General features: G+C 38.3%; 1 protein-coding gene and 1 pseudogene across 1 annotated transcript in view; one reads left to right on the top strand and one right to left on the bottom strand.

The window, feature by feature from the left end:
• The window catches only part of IMMP2L (inner mitochondrial membrane peptidase subunit 2), an 878,078-nt gene that overhangs the window by 151,426 nt on the left and 702,743 nt on the right, over positions 1-23,909 (top strand). The gene's annotated exons all lie outside the window — the stretch shown is intronic.
• Positions 13,528-14,217, bottom strand: LOC124523069 (platelet-activating factor acetylhydrolase IB subunit alpha1-like; annotated as a pseudogene).

Below are 23,909 nucleotides of genomic sequence, written 5' to 3'. Positions count from 1 at the left end.
CCAAGCTGTCAGCACAGAGCCCGACTTGGGGCTCAAACTCACAAACTGCAAGATCATGACCTGAGCCGCAGTCAGACGCTCAACTGACTGAGCCACCCAGGTGCCCCAACCGAGTCTACTTTTTAAAGCAGTGTATTATATTCTCTGCCTCCCTCTCTGTCTGCCCCTCACCTGATCTCTCTCTCTCTCTCTGTCTCTCAAAATAAACTTAAAAAAAATTAAAGTAGTACATTATATATGTATTTGGCATGTCTCTATGTTGAGCCAAAACATAAAACTTTATAATGCAGGATGTTCTGTTGATTATTTTACTTCATAATGCTGGTAGCCTGAGAGTAGGAATGAAGAAGAATCTTCATTCTGTGCCCTGGAAAGAAGCTAAAAAATTGGATATGCTACTTCATATTTATACCCTAGATTAAAAAAACACACATACACACACAAAAACAGGTTTTGTAAAGTGTAAAAAGACCATTAATAATACATTTAATCTAAAAAGTGTTGATGGTTTAAACTTGGTGTGTTAGAACAGTTTTGTCTGAAAAGAATGTGATTAGCTCTCTACTGGTTCTATATGGAAAATACATTTAGATGGGTTAAAAAATACAAATCCAAAATGGAAACTGTAAAATACTTAGAAGAAAGTATTGGTGAATCATTTGGTAGTAGGATTAGGAAAGCTTTCTTTGATATAAAACCAAAGGAAGTTATGATGAAGGAAAGTTTGATAGATTTGAATATATAAACTGAAAATCTTTTATTTGTCAAAAAACTTGAAATGATGTTTAAAAGCAAATGAGAACCTTCAAAAGTGTCTGTAATATCTAACCTATTGCTCATGTATGAAGAACAGCCAAAAAAAAAAAAAAAAAAAGAAAGAAAGAAAATTAAAAAGAAAACAAAAGAGAGAAAGCATTGAATTTGAGGGAACATGGACAAAGGTCGTGACAGTTTGGTGGTAGGCATAAAAAACCTACAAAATGTTTACATGGCTTTACTTAACATTTTGCACTTCTAGGAATTTTTCCTGAGAAACAATTCAGAGACCAGAGCAAGGATAAGGGTTTGTTGATTATTGCATTATTATGGCAGTAAATGTCCTAGATGTCCAACAGTGGTCATCTGCTAAATAAGTGATAATATATCCAAATGCTGGATGGCCCCTTTGTAACCATTCAAAAATTGTGTTTTGGAAGACTATGTAAGGATATTGAAAATGCTATTATATAATCAAATTAAAAAAGTAACAAAATGGTGTGTGCTATAATTTCAATATTTAACAAGTAAAGTATGTGTAGGCAAAAGACTGGAGGAACATAGACTGTGTGTTGTGAATATGTGTCTCACATGTCATTTTTCTAAGAATTAAAAATACTTCTCATGTTTTCTATTGCACCATATATTTTAGTGAGGAAAAATTAAAAATTGTGTACCAGCAATCTATATTAAATTATAATCATACTGTATTTATACAAATAATTTGCCAACTCTATGTCTCTATTCTTAGGGCAATATGATATATCGAAATTCAGTAAATACACTTTAAGTTTGTTGTGTAACACTGTTCAGGTGAGGGTATAAATTGATTCAATATCTAATAGTTTTCACTTCAGAATGTTACAGAATGATGTTACTACAGTTAACTGTATAATTTTAGTAGACTAGAGATGAAATTATACTATGCTTTCAGTTAAGTTATTTTAAATATGAAAAAGGTGAAAACCATGAACAGCAGAATAAAAACAACCAGTTTCTTATATAAAAATACCAAAAAAACTTTACTGATGGTAGTATTTTCTGACTTTTAGAAATCTTGTAGCTGTATTATATTTTTCATTAAACTCTGGATATTTCTTATACTTCCACATTTATGGGTAAAATAATTGCAAAATGACGGTATGATACAGTATAAAGTAAAACAGTATAAGTAGTAATGTGTAGCTAAATAAAATTGAGCTACAATTTTTCAAATCAGTTGCTGGCTTTCTAATTGAAAATACCTTTCAGGTTACTGTTGATGGAAATAGAAAAAAAAATGGCAGAGAGTAGAAGAGCAATGTGAAAGAAAAGTAGCTTACATCATTTAAACATAGGTCTTGGTACTGTAGTTGGGGAAAAATGATTGAGTAGAAATGTTTTCAAAGATGCCTTGCTATGGAATTGTCTTGTGGTCTATTTTCCAATGAGATTGCTAGTTTTTTGATTTGGTAGCTAAAGGATCTGATTTTTAAATTCCTTGGATATGAAAATATCCCAATCTGTTGGGCTTAAATATGGTGAGCTTGAAATTTCTGTTATTCGTTTAGAAACATGATAATGATAGCAAATAAAATTTATTGAGCACTTACTGTATGCTATATCCAACGCTCACTGCTTCACATGGATTATCTCTAGTGGTCAACTAGAGCCTGTTGGGAGAGGAAGGTGTATCTTTATTTTATGTGCCACTAAGGAAGAAAAACTACTGTTATTTAAACTGTAGTATCATTGACTTGCCATATGTCATAATTCCAGAAATGACAAAATAGTTAAAGAATTGTAATAAATGAAACTCATTGGTTGGTAGATGGGAGATTTGACTAGCAGAGTGATCAGTAGCTGGTTCTTATATTGAATGTTGTGTTTTAGAAAGGTTATTATCACTGAAAGGAGAAAATTTTGCAAATGTGTGAACATGGCAATAAAAAACAGCACGTGCTTCGATTCAGAATGAAGTTGGGTGTTTTCCCTGTGTTGCTTCACTATCTCTAGGCCTGACCTTTTTGGGAAAAGGATGCAGCACCCATTTATGTGGCCAGAGAATCAAAAAATAGGATTCTGAGGAGTCTGTCAACCGTCAGGGAGGGATAGCTTTTTCTCTAAGCAGAAGCTAAGCTTTAATTTCTGCCGGTTTTCGACATTAGATTGTAAAGTTGTACTCCTGGCAGTGATGCCAGGAGCCAGTACAGCTCATAGTATTTAAGCCCAACAGGTTGTGATATTTTCATGTCAAAAGAATTTAAACATCAGATCCTTTAGCTACCAAATAAAAAAAAACTAGGAATCTCATTGGAAAATAGACTATAAGACAATTCCATAGTGAGGAATGGTGATGGGAAGGATTTTAAAAGTAAAACAATATATGGTTATTGAGAAAAAAAAATAAGTTGTTATTTCTAGAGACACTGAACTGTAGCCATTCTTATACATATGACTTTGAGAGCAAAATTAAATAACCGTTACTAATATGCCAAGTGTATAGACTGTAGATATTCCTTTAGCACAGTAGACAACAAAGTATAAGTCTAGTTGAAAATACGTTATGATTTAAATCCTGCCTATTACCTGCTTCAAACTTGAGGAGGGAAGAGGGAAGGGAAGAAGAAATGGAAGGTTTTTTCCCCAAAAGGCAATACAAGGGGACTAGCTGCAGAGGCTAGATACTACAATATCCAATATAGTATTGCATATCTAATAATAGTTGCAGGGAGCTATTACTTGTAAGGTGGTCTGAGGAAAAAAGGAAAAAGAGTTAATGCCTTGTTTTATTGTATAGAGATATTTGGTCTTTGTACCCAGTTCCTAGACAGAGCTCCAAGAGCCCTTGGAATATTTATTTATTTATTTATTTATTTATTTATTTATTTATTTATTTATTTAATTTATTTATTTAAGTTTATTTTGAGAGAGAGAGAGAGAGAGAGAGAGAGAGAGAGAGAGAGAGAGAAATCCCAAGCAGGCTCTGCACTGTTAGCACAGAGCTTGATATGGGGTTCGATCTTATGAAGTGTGAGATCATGACCTGAACCGAAGTGAAGAGTCAGATGCTTAATTGAGCCATCCAGGTGCCCCAGCCCTTGGTATTTTCTGAGTGATAAGGGTAATATGAGCATCTTTTGTTCTAATGAGGCACCTCTTGCTAGACCCCTTGATAGCTTCAGATGGGGACTGGTCACCAGAATAGCAAGCCTTGACCAAATGCTTGAAATTTCCAACCATCACACAATTTCTGGGTAAAGGAGAGGGACTAGAGATTGAGTAAATCACCAACAGCCAATGATTTAATCAGCCATGCCTATGTAATGAAGCTTCTGTAAAAATCCCTAAATGACAGTTTTCAAAGAGCTTGAGAGTTGGTGAACACACCCACGTGCTAGGAGGGTGGTACACCCCAACTCTGAGGGGACAGACCCATGTGCTTGAGACCCTTCCAGACCTTGCCCCAGGTACTGCCTTCAGCTGACTGTTCTTTCATATTCTTTGTAATTAACTAGTAATAGTTATGAAGGGGTTTTTCAGAGTTTCAGAGTGTCATGACTGACATCTGAAGTTGCCAGTCTTGGGGGGTACTGAGCCCTTGAACCTGTGCATCTGATGCTAAATCTGGGGAGTTAGTATCAGAATTGAAATGAATTGTAGGAACCTCAGTTGTAGTCAGAATTCCTTGGTGTCAAGAAGTGATATGAGTAAAAGCAGCTCAACCATAATTTGGAGAAATATGGAGTTAAAGGCCATAAAATTGGAGGGGAGAAGTAAGGATATAATAAATAGGTTGATGGGATGTGAGTTCAGTGGAAGCAAAGGAAGTTAAATTGATAGAATAGGGTAAAAAGTAGTCAGCTTAGGTACTTTAGGATCTAAATCGCTAAATGCTGGACCATGGCAGAACATTATTTTTGTGGCTGCTCTTGTATGTTTTTAATGGGCAAGGAACATAAACCATTAAAATGTGGCTTGAATAGGAAAGAAAAAAAAGGGTTTGAGTTGTTTAGGTAAACATTTTCCTGGTTAGCCAATATATTCCTTGGCAGGGTGCTTAAAGGATTGGAAATGTGTTCAATTAATTAATTGCCCATCTGACTCTGGGGCTAGGAATGCCTTCTTTTCCAAGGCCCACCTTAGGTAGCAGATGACCAAAGAGAAAGTACGGTTTGAAGATGTGATCTGCTGGGTGTGAAATCAAGTGGGTAATGAAGAATCCATATGTGCAGAGCCAGGAGAGAAGAGTGAAGCAAGCAGGGGAAGAATGCTTTCTAAGATTTCACTACCAGCCAGGAAGAATTAGCCTGTGATTGAAGCTGTATATATTGCAGTTCAAGGACAAGGGGGCTGTGCTCAGTGCCAGCCCTAAGAAGGCTGGAATCCTGCCTGGAGAGTGGAGACAAATCAAAGAGAGGTGTGTTTGTATTACCATATATTAAGGAATTCTATCTAGGCTTCCTTGCCTTCATACATTTGTCTCACTTATTCTTTGTCTATTTGGCATTTTTTTGTTTTAAGGCTGAAGCTTTTTCTTTTAACAGCTTGGAGTTTTGCATAGTCATTACTGAATAAAGCAGAGGCACAGTGCATTATCTACCATTTGCAGTTTGGGTTATTAAGAGCAAAAATTTAAGACACAAAGCAGTCTGAGTGTAGAATACTTTTAGATACGAATAATTGTTTCCTTAATTGTCCAAAGTCTAGCTTTGTTCATACTCAATTTGTTCATATTTTTTTGTGATTCATCTTTATCAGATTTTGCAAAACATTGTAGTTATTTTTCTTAGCTACAATAATTTCTCCCTTTTTGCACTTACATTTCATCAGATTGTGAACAAATTAATTATGCCATTATAGCAAAAACAATTGGTAATAAGTGTGGGAAGAAAACTGACTCTCGGTGAGCGTACAACTCGAGGTATGGGGGGAAGAGCACGTGTGTGGTAGACTGGCCGACAGAGTGTGTGCCCTGGGACATCAGTGTGTGCGTTTCACGGGGGTGAACAGAGAGCTTTGGCCTACTGGGTATCACATGAGATCTGCTCCTGTTTTTGTGATGCTCACAGACCCTCCAGCTCCTCTGTTCTTAGGCTTTGTAGAGATCCTGAGGCCTTTTGAAAATCTTTCATTTATATATTAATCATAATCCATGTTTGTAATTATTACTAAAAATGAACATAATGCAATATATTAGTAGTTGGAGCTAGTATTCTAGTAGATAATAGACTTTCAAATAAAACTTGTAAGAATTCTTGAATTTATAAGTAAATTTTTTTATGATAGTTGAATGAATTTGGTGGTAAATGATAGGGAGTAATATTACAAATTGATCATTGAGATCTTTTAAACTTATCCTATAATTAGAGTTTTACTCTTCATATTTCTGTATGTATGAATTTGTCTGAATTTGCTTTGTTTTAAAATGTGATACTAAAAATACACACACAGAAATTGAAATTTAGTCCCACTGCAGTCCCATAATCTCCTCCTATTTTGTTCTGTTGCTAAGCCAGAAATTCACATTTACTAGATTATTATCTATTGCCATGGAAATTGTTTTGTTATATTTCAATTTCACTACAGGAACAAGCAGCAGGAGCTAATGGACCATAAGAGGGAAACTTGTTGTTTAAATAATGATTATCTTTTATATTTGGCTAACATGAAAAGGGGAAAGTACAATGCTTTTGTCACACAGCATGAGAAGGTGAATGGATGAGAGTCAGAGGCAGAATTCACCTTAAGAAAATTCACAACTATATCGTGAGTTAGAAATAACATTACCCAGTCACAAGACAGAACTGTAAAAGCTGTCCATACCAAGCTATGTTTAATCGAAAAACAAAGGAAGTCCTTATTGTGGGCTGGGTTCTCCAAGAGTAGACACAGTGATGGAGTTTGGGGTGCAAGATGTGTGTCAGGGGTCATGTGCTTTGGCTGGAAGCAGGAGCTGCAGGATTGGGCAGAAAAAGAAGCTCGAGCTGCCCTGCAGACCTGCTGATGCTCAGGCTACACCATGGTTGCTCTGGGGGAAGTATTGCCCTCAGGGTTGCCTCCTGTTGCCACCGACCTCCCCTGCCCCAACTTTGTTGCAGGATGTGAGATGCCTCAAGGTGGGACTGCCCTCTGCAGCTGCAGTAGATTGAATTCTCCGCACCTAGAGGCTGTCCACTGACCATACTCCCCAGACGGCAGGGAGCCAGGGCGTTCTTGAAGGCTGATCTGGGAGACACATCTGTCTACGTGGATCTCTTCCTTGCATGAATATCAGAGATTTCCTGCAGTTTTATCCTTATGGTATTTATAATTCCCAGTATACATCACCTTTAATCAGGCAAGTGTTCACATTTTTTTAGACATATTGATGATAAAAGCCCTTTTAACGTCCTTATTTGGTTTAAGTGCTTTTTGAATTATGTAGGTTGTATTTTGCCTCTAGCCACAGCATATCCTTTTTGTTTTTTAAATTCATAGCAGATTGAAGCCCTTCATAGAAAGTTAAGACTTTTCTTAATAGTATAAGAACAGTTATAGACAGACATTTCTTTTTAAAAAACATTTTATTTTATAATGATTTCAAATTTAGAAAAACATTTCAAGAAAAGGACAAAGAACTAATATGTTCTTCCCTCACATTCCCCTAGTATTGGCATTTTACTACAGTTGTCCCATCATATTCTCTTTATTGTCTCACTTGATTTCTCTCTCAGCCTTTACTCTGATACATTATTATTTTGAAGTGGTTTCTTTCTTTTTGGCTTGAGAGTAAAAATTGCAGACATGATACCCTAGTATTTCTTTGGTACTTAAGAGAGCATTTCCTAAAAATAAGGATGTTGTTCCACATAACCCCAATATAATCAAAATAGGAAATAAATATTAATAGGATATTACTGTTTAATCCATAGATCTCATTCACAACTCACCATTTGTCCCAGTGATGTTCTTTATGAGTCCAGAATCCAGGATCATACTTTGTGTTGAGTTAACTGGCTTTCTGGTGTCATTCAGTCTGGAACTATTCCTTAGTCTTTCCTTATCTTTCATGATCTTGATATCTTGGAAGAGTTCAGCCAAATCATGCTTTTCTTTTTATCTGATGTTTCCTTATGAATGGATTCAGACGATGTATTTTGGGTAGGATTACCATAGAAGAATGATGTTGTGTTCTTAGTTCATCATGTTGAAAGTCAATCCAGCTTATCTTATACTTTTCTTGTTCCAGCCTTGGAATTATGAAGGAATTCGGGTTCCTTTTAATGGAGAAGGACATTTAGACATGGGGAAACCAAGATTTAGTTCTTTTGTTTTTAATTTTTTTTAATGTTTATTTCTGAGGCAGAGAGAGACAGAGCATGAGTGGGGGAGGGTCAGAGAGAGAGGGAGACACAGAATTAGAAGCAGGCTCCAGGCTCCGAGCTGGCAGCACAGAGCCTGACATGGGGCTCGAACTCACAAACCATGAGATCATGACCTGAGCCGAAGTCGGTCGCTCAACCGACTGAGCCACCCAGACGCCCCAAGATTTAGGTTCTAAAGATGCTCACTGCTACTGGAGTATCATTCCTGCTAGGTCTAACCAGGGAATGAAATTAGAAAGTACAGGGTTTTTTTTTTTTTTAATGTTTATTTATTTTAGAGAGGGGGAGGGGCAGAGAGAGAGGGAGACAGAGAATCCCAAGCAGGCTCTGCGCTGATAACACAGATGTGGGGCTTGAACTTATAAACCATGAGACCATGACCTGAGCCAAAGTTGGATGCTTAACTGACTGAGCCACCCAGGTGCCCTGAAAATACAGCTTTTATAAACACACACTTTATGCACATACATCTCTATCTATATGCATGTATGTTCCTGTAGATTGATCTTTCTAAATATGTTCATACTGATACCTTCTTTTTATACTTATAGTTTCTTTCTCCAGCATTGAAAAACCTGGCTCCCATTAACCTTAAATATTTACTTGTTTGCTTGTTTCCCCTTGTATATAACCAGTCTCTCAGCTATGTGGGTCACTCACTTGGCCCTACTATCTCCAACCAGCTGGTTGAATGTTTGGTTTTGGCTTTGCTGGCCATGCCAACTACTTGCTCAGTCTCAACCAAGGGGAAGGGTCCCAGATGCTTCTCATGTTTCCTAGTCCTATTATTATTTTTTTGTGGATATAAAGTACTGCAGTGACTCTGAAAAAGATTCAGCTGAGTAGGTAGTATTTGCTATGGGTATATCATAAAAGACATTCCTAAATTAAAAACGGGATTATCTAGTAGTTTAGTGGTTTCTTTTTTTGTTTGTTTTTTCAAAATTATTACTATTCTAAGATGTGAATGACAGGATTTTATTGCTTAGTTTAAGATTCTGTTATGGACAATAATAATAGCACTGAGACATGTGCTAGCCATTTCTGATATTAAATATAGTTTCTGAATAAGAAACCATTTATATTGTTAAGGCAGATCTTTCTTTAGATTCTCTTGGATCTATTTCTTGGCAGTTCAATAAGTGATGGCTATTAGCGAAAACAATTTTTGTTGAGCCTTGTTTATTGGTTGCAATAATGAGAACAGTTATTGAGTTCGATAATTTTGTGCTTTTATTTTCAAGTAACAAAGTGTTCTTATTTTGTGATGATACCAAGGAAAGGCAGTTTAAAAGCTGGCTTTAAAGGATCTGTAGCTTTGAGAGGTTATAATTTAGAATGGAGGCATGGTGGTCAGAGGAAATGAGCCAAAGTTAAAAGCCTTTTCTGTGCCATTGAATCTGTAACCATCCTCAAAGTACTCTGCACTTTATGTCACAAAAAAGCCTCAAATCCCGTGGGTAAATGTTATCTGCAGGAACCTCATCATTTCTGAAAACAGTTCTTTTATTCTTAGAGTGTTTGAACAAGAAATACAAATAATAGTATTTTCTTCTCTTTTTTGCAGGACAACGTATGGATATAGGAGTTCCTCTATTTTTGAATAAGTGCTTTGTGGTATAAAAAAGCAAAATCAAATTGAAAATTAATGAATGGTGAGGCAAACTTAAGGTGTTGGTTAAATCTCTTTCTTTTGCCTCCTTTGTCAAGCAGCATTATCAATTGTTCTCATCTTGTGGGGTTGTTTTATGCTTGGTTTTCTTTTGGAAGATAAAGCATAATTACTTGTCAGCCAAAAGTTTATGGCATAGACACTTTTGCAAATAGCTTTAAAGGTAGATCTTGATTATATATAACCTGTAAGGAGCACACAGGATATGGGCAAAGCAGTTGATGAGCAGCGGATGTGACTGTACGTGGAGAGAAGTGAGTGAAGTCTACTTCATTTTTGTGCTTTAAATCTGTCCACACTTTCTCTCGAGTCTTTCATGGTTTCTGCTGTCCTTGTGTAATGTAACTTGAGTTGCTTCTTACCCTGTTCCTCATCCCCTTTTCTCTGCCTCTCTCTCACACACAAATACACATATACATACACAAACTCACCCACAAACAAATACGCATACATTCACATTTGAATTTAAATGGTTGGCATGCTTAGGAATATTTGCAACTGGAGGTCACACAGGCCAACGTCTCTAATTGTGTGTTTGTGTATATGTATGTGCACACCCACACGTGCATACCATTTCCAAATAGTTGACCACCGAAAGTACTTGGCTTACGGTAGGTATGCAGTTCACATTTGTTAAGTGAATGACTCTATGAGTCCAAAATGACAAGTTAATGACTGGAGCAAATGGAGTCTCATGGAGACATTGTTTCTGCTATGAAGATTTGTTTGTTGTAGAGACGGCTACTCCAGATGATCTAGTATTTGTATGGAACAGTTGTTAGGTCGAGTCTGAAGCTTTGCCCCACCTCTCTGAACCAAAATTTACTTCTGACTGACAGAGGGTAATTAATTGAACTGCACAGATACTTCACTGGGAAGGGTAAATCATGCCTTAGATGAAGCCAGTCACCTGGATATGGGACCAGATATGTGTACTTTTCCCTCCTCTTGATAAGCTCTTCTTATTGCAGCTCATTTTGTGTCTTGTGACAGCCAAGTGACTCAGAGTAGAGTGAAATGACTTTTGTATGACAGAAACCATAACAAACCACTCAGGACATTTGCCTTTGAAAACAACAATAAAAAGATCAAACATTCTCTGGTTACCACTTTAACATTGTACAGTTTGGAGTGGTACTGCTAGTCCTGTCAGTGAAAATTACCATTTGGCATCTTCTTGGAGTGTCTAAATGTGTAGTCGGGGACCCACTTGGGCACAGGATAGTGCTATGAGCCCTGCTCATGATTTTCTGAACTACTTCCTAATGTGCCTGAAATGCTGAGAGCAGGGCATTGCTTCCCCTACTACTTTTCTAAATGACAAGACCTTCCTCCTTTTTTCCCCCCACGTATAGTCAAATTTATTCCATCATATAGCAGCAATCCAATTTCCCCCTGTTAAAAGGCATCCCTCACCATGTCCGTAGAGCAATCCCCTTTCTCTCTCTCTCTCAGAGAGAAAGCCCAAACTTGCCCGTGAGCAGTGTCCACATCTAATTCATTGAAACCATTTTCCTCCATTCAGTACTAAGACCTCCCAACCATTAAGCTCAACATTTTAAGGACCAAAAAATTCTAAAAGTGGGCTATTAGGTATCATAGAGAGCCCAACAAAAATGCATATGTGTGTACACCAAAAGACGTACATGAGAATGTCCATGGCAGCGCTCTTCCTAATAGCCCCAAATGGAAGCACCTCTGATGTCTGTCAACGGTGGAGTGGATAAACTCAGGTATAGTCATGAAATGTGGCCTATTTGTTCATTGGATAGCAACGAAAACAAATGGAAAACTGTCCAGGTAACAACACAGATGTTAAAGGAGGCAAAAAGAATACATCATGTATTAAATTTATCTAAAGGTTAACCACTGGCAATTTGTGGCTTTAGTATCCTTACCTTTGAGAAGGAAGAAGAGTAATGACTAGCTAGGATAAAGGCTAGTAATAAGGACATATTAGTGTTGTACTTGATATGGGTGGTGGTTACATAGTTATCTTCACTTTGCAACGAGTCATGCCAAATATATTTGTGCACCTTTCTGTATGTGAGTTATACTTCCATTAAAACACTTATTTTTAAAAAGATTGATATCATTGCCCTCTTGTTTGTAATGAATACTTTTTCTAGATGCTTTTAAGATGTTTTCCTTTGCCTTAGTTTTATGTTTGACTGTAACATGTACAGGTGTGATTTTCATGTTAATTTGCCTAGTGTGGTTCACTGAACTTTGTGGATCTGTAATTTTATGCTTTTCACCAAATTTAGAAAACATGCTTGCAGTATTTTTATTAATTACACATAAAGGAAATAGAGGGACCACTCTCACTTCCACCTTGTATACGTTCTGGGAAAGATGGCACCATAAAATGATTACTAGTTTTAAGCATATACTTAATTTTATAGGGCAGCACCCCAAATTTGTAGCTTACTGAAAATTTTATGGGACCAGTTGGTGCCATAAACTGAACCAGTTTTCCGGTTTGTTCTAAGTTCTTGTCCAGCCTGGCAACTCCTAAGCCACTAACGATTAATCAGTGTATACCCTTACTTCATTCCATGTCTCCTAATGTTCTTCCCAGTGGAAGGTTTTCTCTTTACCATTGTGTTTCGGGGACACTAATGAGTGGTGGTGTTGTATAGTGGCCACTCACACCTAGCTTTTACCAACTCAGTGTAGATCCTTTTGTGAATGAATGAGACCCATCATTTTTTCTCTTCCATTAACTGGCCAGAGGGAACTTCTTATGCCAATTTATACGACTGCGGGAGAAGTGCTCAAGGAATAGGGCCAGATACTATAGTAGTCTGAGTCATCTGCTCATTCAGCTTAGTTGTGGCCATGTTCCCAGTCTTGTAGGGAGTGGACTGCTATTGGGCCCATCTAGTTCTATGGTTTGGCGAGTCGGATAACACCAGTTTTTTATGGGTAGTTTGATTATTCAGATAGTCACTTGATATCCCATGGGCAGGTGTTCAGTCTCTACCAAGTGCCAGTAGCAAATCAGGAGAGCAATCTTAATAAGGCCCCCAAAACCACATGTGATTAGCACTAACACATTGCACTATCATACTGACCATGTAGCTGTACAGCGGTTGAAAGGCACTTTCACATGCTTTATCCCATGAGACACAGTGTCCTTTCTGCTGGCCTCCCGTGTCTACAGATGTGAAAGACCCAATGTGAAGGCAGGCCCTCTTCAAATCAAGGTTTCTTGGAGGACCTGGCCATTCCTGTGGCTCGGCAGCCTGTGTCCCAACTACTGCTGCTACTACTACTACTACGACTACTTGTTGTTGTTGTTGTTGTTGTTGTTGTTGTTGTTCTTCTTCTTCTTCTTCTCCTCCCTCCTCCTCCTCTCCCTCCTCCTCCTTCTCCTTCTCCTCTTCTTCTCCTCCTCCTTCTGCTCCTCCTCTCCCTCCTCCTCTCCCTCCTCCTCCTTCTCTTGCTCCTCTTCCTCTCCCTTCTCCTCCTCCTCTCCCTCCTCCTTCTCTTGCTCCTCTTCCTCTCCCTTCTCCTTCTCCTCTCCCTCCTCCTCTCCCTCCTCCTTCTCCTTCTCCTTCTCCTTCTCCTTCTCCTTCTCCTTCTCCTTCTCCTTCTCCTCTTCCTCTTCCTTCTCCTTCTCCTCTTCCTCTCCCTCTTCCTTCTCCCTCTCCTCCTCCTCCTCCTCCTCCTCCTCCCTCTCTTCCTTCTCTTCCTTCTCCTCCTGCTCCTCCTCTTTCTTCTTCTTTTTTTGAGGAATGAGAATTTAATGTTGGGGAAGGAGGATGCTTAGGTTATAGTCTCTGGCAGGGAGACACCCTGGTTCTGCCCTTGGGCCAGCAAATGCGGAAGCAGGGAGTGCAGGGCCCAACAGACAGGGGTATAGCCCAGGCGGCTCAGATTCCCATTTTTGTACATTTCATGGTGACTTATGGTACTGTCTGAGTGCAGAAAACTAGGGTCGGCATCCAGAAATTGGGCCTGTGGGTGGCCAGCCAGTGCCGTCTGGACCAGCTCATTCACCCACTGGTTTTTCTCATGAAGTATATTAGGGTGCTGGCTCCTGGGAAGCAGGCCCAGCATCATGACTTGGGCCTGGGCTGCCCTTGGTTCACCAGTCATCAGTCACTTGCTCTGCTATGGGCCTTGGTTGTTGGTACCCACCCAGACCACCACAATCTTGGGCTGGATTCATTCCAGCTCCACATTCTCCAGCCACTGCCACTCCAGCCACATGTTGTATGCTGCCACTGCCAATGCCAAAGTTAAGTGTGTGAAGGGGAGAAAAGAGCTTCTGCCAGATCTTGCACTGGTGCATTAGCTGGACCAGGGAGTCCCCATTGAAGACGACTTCAGGTTCCTTATCTTTGCTGTCGACTATAGACCAATGGTGCAGGGACATCCAGAGTCTGACGTTTTGCACCAGCATGGATTGCTGGCTGGGCTCTCCTCTCCATTCATATTGGTGCTGCAGCTCCTGTGGGCCCCAATGTCTTCTTTCAAGGCAAATTGTGGTATTTGAAATAACATAAGCAGTAGCAATCCAAGATTTGGGTTACAGTTCAGATTAGAACACCAACCACTTGGTTTTTTTCCTCTCCATTAGGTGTCTGCTCAAATGTCATTTTGCCATTAAGTCCTTCTTTGGCTGTCTTATTTAAAACCCCTATTTCCTACACACCTTGCTTTATTTTCCCAGTAGCACCATTTGACATACTATATATTTTATTTATTTTATTATCTGTCTTTCCCATAAGAAAAAGCTCCATGAAAGCAGGACTGCTTCAATCCCAGCGCATTGCATATAGAAGGTATTTACTTAATATTTGTTGTTGAATGAGGCCTTAACAGAACTCCTCCAAATTATCTGAGACTTCATTTCCTCAAGTGTAAAATGGAGGGGTTTAGAAGTACTTTGTGTGCTGTCATGTACTTTATAAGGTGCTTTGCCATTATTAATAATTAAGTTAGAAATTCATTTTTGCCATTGTTAATCAAGTTAGAAAATTCATATTTATTAAATATAATCTGTATGCTTCCTAACATACTTTAACCAGTTAAAAAATATGTGTATAAAATATACTTTCTGAAAATCTGGGGTACAACCCCAACTGCTGGCTGTCTTTGGGGCCTCAGTCCCACTGATTGCTTCATGACTCATTTTCACTGCCTGTGGATCTTCCTTCTAGCCTTGTGATTTAAAATTTCCCATAGCTCCAGGCCAAACAGAACAGTGATTGGCTGAGGAGTCAAAAGATTGCTCCCTGAGTTCTTCCAGTCTGGGCAGTAAGATTACTTCAGATTGGTTATCCATGATACAAAATCCTTCTAGGTCTCTTTTTCTTCTCCTTTTCTTTTCTTTATTTGCTTTCTTCCTTCTTCCGAAAAAGTCCTGCTGGTGGAGGACTGCTGGGCCCAGTTGCTGCCCCACAAAGTGCTGTAAGATTTCAGGGGACGAAGAGATGAATTGTGGCTTAGAGCAGGGACCAGCCTGGACAAAGTGCTCTGGTCGAGGATGCACAGGTGAATGTTTCAACCTTCATCTGATTTACTAGGGAAGATACAATTGAGTAAGTAAGGATTTAATAGATACATAAGCAAGGCCTATGAGAGCATAGATGAGGCAGTGATACTTTAACTGAATGGTTCAGAGACGGCTTCCTAGATCAAGAAGGTGACATATGAAATAGATATTCATGGACTTGAACATATTGAAAGAAGGAGAGAGGATTTCAGGAGAGTCAGACTAAGGAAAAGAAAAATGAAAAATAATGAGGCAGAAAAACTTTGTGTAAATTTTCGTTTGTCTGTTACTAAGGGCTTTTGAGTAAGGGAGTTTTAAGTTAGGATTTTGATGTTTTAATTACCTACTTTTACCCTTTCTGCTTTCTGCAGTTCTGGACTGAAGAATGGTTTTATAAAAAAGCATAGAAGCCATCAGGGAAATAAAGTGCTGCTTCATAGCTGAAAGAATATTTGGTAACCTTTAATCTCTGGCTTTTCCAGGGAAGGTTGTTGGACAGTGAGGCTTGGGTTTGGAGGCTTACCTGTGTTTCTTGCTCCAATGAGGTACAACCCCCTTACCTCTTCAATTGTAAGTGGAGAGACTCAGGCAGAGATGGGGTGTGGAGCTCCAGGTCTGATTTTTTTTTTTTTTAATCACACAAAATGATTATGACTGTGTTGCTAGGAGTATAGACCCTGCCTAGGCATTCATGCTCACTAGTCCAAAACCAGAAATATTAAGAGTAGAGGTAGAGGGAATTCTGGGTTCTCATCTTTAAGTCACAGTCATTCTACCAGATGGCTTAAACTGTGGCTCAGTGTGATAGCTGGGACTCTTCCTTTGGGAAGGAGCTTTGGAGGGTCTATGTGGAGAGGAGGAAAGCTCTGTCCCACACCTTCCACTCCAGATGTACGCAGGTGGAAATCCTAGAGGGACCTGAGGGTTTCCTGCATATGATACACATTAGCCTCCATTTCCTCCCTTCTTTTCTCTTTAAGAGTAATGATAATCACTTCTTACAGGGTTTTTGTTTTGTTTTGTTTTTAGAGCAAAGTAAATCATGGGCCATGGAGTAGATGGAAGTTGACTTGCTCTTAGTGTGAAGTCTGTGCCTTTGGCTTTAGTGCATTTACTGTACATAGGTATGAATCAGATCCATGGAACCACCTTGGACCCACATTTGTGGTTACCATTAACCAAAGGAGCCCAGTGATTACTTTATAACCTGAGTAGTATTTTAATACTGAGTTTCTTTTTTTAAAATGTTTTGTTGGGGCGCCTGGGTGGCGCAGTCGGTTAAGCGTCCGACTTCAGCCAGGTCACGATCTCGCGGTCCGTGAGTTCGAGCCCCGCGTCGGGCTCTGGGCTGATGGCTCGGAGCCTGGAGCCTGTTTCCGATTCTGTGTCTCCCTCTCTCTCTGCCCCTCCCCCGTTCATGCTCTGTCTCTCTCTGTCCCAAAAATAAATAAACGTTGAAAAAAAAAAAAATTAAAATGTTTTGTTTATTTTTGAGAGAGAGACAGAGTACAAGTGGGGGAGGGGCAGAGAGAGAGAGGGAGACCCAGAATCTGAAGCAGGCTCCAGGCTCTGAGCTGCCAGCACAGAACCTGACGTGGGGCTTGAACCCATGAACCACGAAATCATGACCTGAGCCGAAGTTGGACGTCTAACCGACGGAGTCACCCAGGTGCCCCTTAATACTGATGAAAGAGTTTTTACCTGCATCTGAATTGATTGCCATCTCTTTAGCCACCTTCACTTCCATCTTTGGGGAAGAGATGTTTTCTCCTAGTCAAAGTTGCCTGTGCACCTGTGTCCTAGGTCTTCTCCTTCCCGAGCTCCTTAGGCTTTTGTTCCATTAATTATTTCATTGCTTCCCTTTTAAACTACCCCTCTGTCCTGATTGCTTTTCCGAGCTTTTGAACATGTTCAAGTCTCCCTCGAGTCAAAACAAGAAGATGAAAGCACCCAGACCCCTCCCTTGATTCTGTGCTCACTACTTTATCATTCTTTTGCTCACAAGTAGGGTTCTAGAAACAGATGTCTTTACCTAGCCTCTCTACTTCCTTGCCTCCCCTGTGTTCTACACCACTCTGCTGGGATCACCTTCATGAAGTTCATCCATCTTTGACTTGTAAATGTTAAATGTTCTTCCAGTGCCTCTTTGAAACTACTCTTCTTACTTGATTCTAATGAATGTTCTCTTTTGGTTTCTGGGACTCTACCCTTCATGGATTTTTCTCCTTCATATTTGCTTCTCTCTGTTAGGGGACTTGCTCTCTATCCTTTCTCTCCTTTTTAGTGTCCTTAGTGTTCTTATTTGGACTCATGGCCCTTATCATTTCTACAGCCTCCCTGTGAATGCTCGGAACCCCTCCTAGGGATCGTCTGCCAATTATATATAATAACTCCAAACTTTCTAGCTTCAGCTTGGACCTTTTTCCTGACACCCATTGCTTCTCAGATATTCTATTAAATATCCTAGACCATAGAAGAAGATAAATAAAGGAATGTCCAAGAATGAGATGATAGATACATGTGATGATAACAGAACTCTTCCTCTTCTTTTATGTGCTATTTCAGTTTGTGATAACAACCTTGACTCCATTCCCAGCTCAGAATGTTGATAAGCATTTCAGACTTCTGTTTGGCTCACTATAGCACAACCAGCACGGTACATGTACCTACCATATCCTAGGCATGCAATGTGATGTTTAGATGAATGAATGGATACATGGCTTCTTCTCCCTCATCCCTTATATCCAGCCAACCACCAAGTTTTGTTTCTCTACTTTGTTTTCTTCTCTTGAACTTTTCTCTCCTATGCCTCTCCATTTTTACTGTTCTGGACCAGACTGTCATCTTCTCTCGTCTTGGCTATTTCAGTAGCCTAACTTTGGCCTCATCACTGCTAGTGTAATTTCCTTCTCTAGTTCATCATCTGTACCATTACTATTCAATTGAACTTTGTTATGCAAGCCATATATGTAATTTTACATATTCTATTAGCCACATTTTAAAAAGCTAAAAGAGGTGAAAATTGATTTTAATAATACATTTTATTTGATCCAGTATATCCAAAATGTTATTTCAACATGTAGCCCTAATCACATTTCAATGTACTCAACCTATATATACCCTGTTCTCTTTTTCTGGAAGCCTTCTATCTTTCTACTGTACAAACTTTTTCATATGGCATCAACCCGAATGCTGTTTCCTTTATGAATCCTGCCTTGAGTTATCAGGCAAATTTCATATACTTGTGGCTTTCAAGGTTTTTTGCCCATACCAAGTAAGAAGCATATTTTACACTGTGGCCAAGATATGTGTATATGTGTGTGTCTTCCTATATTTTTGTCTACAGCTATACTTAAATCTCTGTGTCCATACCTAAATTTATATCTATGAAAAGCTGGAACAGAAGTTCAAAACAGTGTTTTATTTCATGAGGTACATTATAGTGTTTAATCCATTATGTTAAAAAAAAACTGTAACTGATTATATTGACTCTAAGGCTCACAAAATAAGTCAGAATACCTCTTTTGAAAAACACAGGTCTATACTGGTAGCAATCTTACACGTGAGTCTACTACAGCATTTACCAGATTTTATTATTTTGTGTATGTGTGTGTGTGTGTGTGTGTGTGCGCATATATCTCCTACCCAGACTCTATATATCCTTCTCTTTTTTAAAAATCCTTATATTGTTTCTTTTTTTGTGACAAGTCCAATGCCTGGCGCAATGTGTGTGCTCAGTACATATTTATTGACTAACTCAAGTCCGGAAGAGCTGTTCACATGGGTTCAAAGGCATCACTTTAACCATCAGTGTTAATTAGCTACAACAGTTTGTGCAGTGTTGTCTCAGCCCTCGCTGACTGAAATACAAGCTCCTGGGTGATAACAAGGTTTTCCTATTCCCAGTTCTACTTATATCTGAATAAGGATATCAGATAAGGAGCTGAATATTCTCTTCTTCTGGCAACATGGAAAATGGATAGCAGTGAGAACAACTTGATGGTTTTCACTTAGAATCCACTCAAATACTTGAGAGAAACAGGTCTGTTAGTTTCTATGAAGGGAGCCGAAGTTAAGTTTGTACTCTGAGGTTAGCAAATTGTGCCTGGTATTTAAAAAATTTTCTGATGACATGATACAATCTCAGAGTATATCAGAGATAAGCCAGATGGCTCATTTCTAGACTAGCTTTACTGCTAATTAAAGGGCTAATTTTTCTCTCACAAACTCAAGAGTGTGAATATATTTTTTGTCAAAATACTCAATAGCCGGACAAGCTAAATTGGTTCGGGAAAACCTAATTGGGTATTTTCCATCTTGCAAAACTCTGGTGCTTGTATTTAAGAGAGCCTGGGGAATAGCTGTTAGTGAAGGTATTGATTACAAGTCTGCTGCTTTTTAATAGCTGTGTATTAACTCAAGAAGTTGGATTTCAAGAGACTAAAATTTTAAAGAAAAATAAAAATCTAAACAGAACTAGTCCTTTCGCTTCTCCTTAGGTGAACAGTTTTGCTTTTATTACATTCTGAGTGCTGAGTGCCATTTCCAGTCTATGTGGGGAGGCCCACATGACAGGACTGCTCTTACTTTGACCAAAGATCATTCTCTGGCTGGAGCATGTTCTAGGAGTCAATAAATATATAATATGCTATTTCAGATTCTTTGAAGATATTAAGTATAATCTCATTTTGAATGTTTGGAGGTGTTTCTTAATAAATATTAAAAACCTCTATTGGCAGGGCCTTAATATGACAACTAATAAATATACTATCGAATAAGTGTTAACAAGAAGATGTTTTACTCTGAAGTGTCTTCAAATTATTTAGGTGAAATAATAAAGTATCACTTTTTCCTAACAATTAAATTTGTAATGATGTAATTCTTTCCTGTTAATTTATATTGAGTATTATACTTTGGTTTTTGATGGAGCTGTTTTTTCCCTCTTCTAGTAATTTACTTAATATTTTTGTTCAGATAATTCCTAATACTAAATTACCTGTAGAGTTGCCAAATGCAGCATATGTATATATAGTATTTTTCACCTAAACTTTCTGTATGTGTATGAATCTTTTTATGAATATTGGGAAATATTTAACGAAGGTCTTGGCTTAGAAAGTTGCTATTTCATCCAAAAAATCCAAACTTGAACTGACCTACTTTTTTTTTACTTTCTCTTAAAACGAGTTCCTGTTTATTTGATGAACAAATAGTTTGCATTTACATACTGAACAGTTTTGTTATTTAGGTTTTGATAATATGTGTCATTTCAATATCTCTGGAATTTTCTGTTTTTGAAGCTGAAAGCCTTCAGGTACATAGTTATTGTTAATTATTATTCTTTGAGAAAATGACTTGGCTTTCCACTTGCCTTTCAGCATGGTTACTTTCCACTCTATTCGCGTGATAAGGGAACTTTCTTTTTTGGCTCAGTGAAATATCAACAGTGCTTTTCTGAGGTGTAGCGATCTAATGTGAGATTGTTTTAGGTGCAGTGTTACAAAATTTTATTTTGCCTTGGAAGCATCATGGCCTATCGTTTAACTGTAAAATGACTTGTATTTAAATGCCTATAACAACTGCAATCCTGGAAAATGGAATAATAATTTGAATACTCTCATTAGATAAGTCCTTTGACTAGAGTATACATTTTCATTTACCTATCAGTTTAAGTGGGAAGCTGACGTTGTACATGGTCTTTCTTATCTCCAACATGACTTTTTCTACTGTAAGGTTTATGAGAAGCTTTCAGTGATATTTTATTTTTTAATTCTGGTCTTCTCTTACTGTGTATAGATGCCACATATCTTGTTCTTCAGTTAATAAACAGCTCATATTCTACTGTCTCATTAGCCTTTCAGTAAATGGGATTCAAAATGGTCTCATTAGCCTTTTGATAAATATCATTTTAATTAAATATGGATAAATATGGAAAGATCTACTGTGTAACAATTCAGTAGTAATTACAGTGTATTTTATATTATTTTGCATTATTATGGAATTGTGTACCTATTTCTGTTGCAGAATAATTACACCATTAGGAGTCTATACTAATCTGTTTTTTGTGTTTATAAAGATCACAAGTTTATCAAGTAGGTGGCTTGAATTAATTTGATTTCACCTTTATCAGAGTGCTAATGAAATTGATAGTGTTAAGTTCTCCAGTGCCAAGAAGTAAAGACCTCAGGTTTATATAACTGTGCTGATTCTGAAAATTGATTTGTTGCTTTGTAAATATAGGTGTTTTAATGCAAATGAATATTATAAAAATGCTTTTGCTTCAGTTCTTCAGCTACTCATTAAAATCTTTTTACATTCCAGAAGTATTGGTTAAGAAAGGAGCTTTAAAGACTTATTTATTTATTTATTTAAAAAATGTTTTTAGGGGCGCCTGGGTGGCTCAGTCGGTTAGGCGGCCAACTTCGGCTCCGGTCATGATCTCGCGGTCCGTGAGTTCGAGCCCCGCATCGGGCTCTGTGCTGACAGCTCAGAGCCTGGAGCCTGTTTCAGATTCTGTGTCTCCCTCTCTCTGACCCTCCCCCGTTCATGCTCTGTCTCTCTCTGTCTCAAAAATAAATAAACGTTAAAAAATGTATTTAACGTTTATGTATTTTTGAGAGAGAGAGAGACAGAGTGCGAGCAGGGGACGGGCAGAGAGGGAGACACAGAATCTGAAGTGGGCTCCAGGCTCTGAGCTGTCAGCATAGAGCCCGACGTGGCACTCGAACCACGAACCATGAGATCATGACCTGAGGTAAAGTCAGAAGCTTAACCAACTGAGCCAGCCACACCCCTAAAAAAATTTTTTTTTTTTAATGTTTACATATTTTTGAGAGAGAGAGAGAGACAGAGTGTGAGTGGGGGAGGGGAAGAGAGAAAGGGAGGCACAGAATCCAAAGCAGACTCTGGGTTGAGAGTAAATCTTATTATCTCGATTATTTTCTCAAAAAAATGATCCTTGAAGGCAGGTATTGTTATTATAATCACCCAAGAGCACTGTGATAGTAAATGGCAAATCTAAGATTAAAATTAGGTGTTTCTATCTTTAAAGCTCCTTTCTGGGGCGCCTGGGTGGCTCAGTTGATTGAGCATTTGACTTCAGCTCAGGTCATGATCTTGCAGGTCTTGAGTTTGAGCCCTGCATCCTGCTGTCTGCTGACAGCTGGGAGCCTGCAGCCTGCTTGGATACTGTGTCTCCCTCTCTTTTTGTCCCTCCTCCACTCACACTCTGTCTTTTTCTTTCTCTCAAAAATAAACATTAAAAAAAATTTAAAAAAAATAAAAAAAAAAAGAAAATTGAGTTGAATGAGTAGGCCTCAGGAAGCATAGAAATAGATACAGCTCAGAGTTAAGTGGCAGTAATTTGTGAGTAGTTTCCATGGCAGAAGTGGGGTTTGAAGACTTCCCTGATAGCCCTATTAGAATGACATAAAATGGGGAGGGAAGGTAGGGTTTGGATGGCAGTTCACCATCCAAAGGGTACAGGGTATGAAGAGCATCAGAGATTTCTACTATAGAAGGATGTTTTCCATCTATAGTATAATAGTGTAGAATTCAATGGCATAGTATTAGTCACAAAGTTGTACATTGACCAGTCCAATCAATTTTATAATACTTTCATAACCCCAAAAAGGAACTCCATATCCCTTAGCCATCACCTCCAAGCCATCTCTCCACTCTCAGCCCCTAACAGCCACGAATCTGCCATCCGTCTCCATAGATTTCTGCATTCTGAACATTACATACAAATAGAATTATACAACATGTGGTTCTTTGTTATTGACTTCCTTCACTTAGCACAGTATTTTCAAGGTTCATAATGTTGTAGCATATGTCAGTACTTTATTCCTTTTTATGGCTGAATAATATTATTCCATTATAGGAATATACCACATTTTATTTATCAACTCATCAGTGAATGGACATTTGGATTGTTACCCCCTTTTGCCTATTATGAATAATGCCGCTATGAACCTTCCACTACAGATTTTTGTTTGACTACCTGTTTTCAGTTCTCTGGGGTATATAGTTAGGAGTGGAATTGCTGGATCACATAGTAACTCTATGTTTAAACATTTGAAGAACTGCCAAACTGTTTTTCTAAAGTGGCTGCACCATTCTATAATCTCGCCAACAGTGTAGGGAGGTTTCTCTTTCTTCACATCTTTGTTAATGTGTTAAATGTCTTTTTGATTATAGCCATCCTAGTAGTGGGTGTAAAGTGGTATCTCATTGTGATTTTGATTTGCATTTATTTGATGGCTATTGATGTTGAATATTTTCATATGCACTGACTTGGCTATACACACACACACACACACATGCATGTGTATACACACACATGGCATATGTATACACACATATGTATACACACATATGGCTATACACACACACATATATGTAGTTAGGATTTTTTTTCACTTTTATAATTTTTTGAACTAAAAACCATGTCAATTTTTTTTCATTTTTTCCTTTTCATTACTTTTTATTCTTTATAATTTTGGGTGAGTGTGTAACACAAAGTTAGTTACTCATAATTTCTCTGTGAGCTGAGTATTATGCCATTAAAAAAGAAAAAAAGGAGCTTAGAGAAGATAAGTAATTTGCTTAAGATCACAGAGCTAGTAAGTGG

This window comes from Lynx rufus, unplaced genomic scaffold (genome assembly GCF_022079265.1).
Source record: "Lynx rufus isolate CCGP_SWC_20201006 ecotype Redwood Valley unplaced genomic scaffold, mLynRuf1.p SCAF_4, whole genome shotgun sequence".
Lineage (NCBI taxonomy): Eukaryota > Metazoa > Chordata > Mammalia > Carnivora > Felidae > Lynx > Lynx rufus.
This window is presented reverse-complemented; position numbering and strand designations above follow the sequence as displayed.